Here is a 613-nt window from a genome sequence, read left to right as displayed (position 1 = left end):
CATTCCAGACAATCTCTGCAATCACTTGAAGATGATCCTAGAGATGGAGCGCAATGTCCATCTCCATTGACTCACGCCAATGGTTGAGTACCATCCTGTATTGGCAGAAGTACTTCAACGAAGCACCGATTGAGGGTCAGGAGGAGGTGGTAGAGGAGGAGGAGGAGGTGGTGGTGGTGGGAGAAAAGGGAGAGTCCGGGAAGCAAAGAAAGGGACATAGCAGGGAGTGCATTGCGAGGGACAGAGGAAAAAAAGGGAGGCAGGGGTTGGGGTTGGGGCTCAAATATCAAGAGGAAGACGAGGAGGAGGAGAAGGAAGAGGAGGAAGAGGAGGAGGAGGATGGTAAAAAGCAGCGGGGAGGGGGGCGGGGAGAGGCTGGAGGGAGACGATGGAGGAGTCGAGCGGGAGGGAGAACGGAGACAGAGAGAAGCTTACGAGGATATCAGCTCCTCTCAGACATCTCTTCCTCGCCTCCTCGTCGGAGACTCCCGACGATCTCATCTGATGGCAACAAGTGAGCAAGCCTTGCTCGCTTCCTCCCTCCCCTCCCACCCTCCTGCCTGCCTGCCTGCCTGCCTGCCTCCCTCTTCTCTCTCTCTCTCTCTCCTCCCTC

Source organism: Guillardia theta (genome assembly GCF_000315625.1).
Source record: "Guillardia theta CCMP2712 unplaced genomic scaffold GUITHscaffold_235, whole genome shotgun sequence".
Lineage (NCBI taxonomy): Eukaryota > Cryptophyceae > Pyrenomonadales > Geminigeraceae > Guillardia > Guillardia theta.
The sequence above is the reverse complement of the archived record's forward strand: the minus strand, read 5'-3'. Positions refer to the sequence as shown.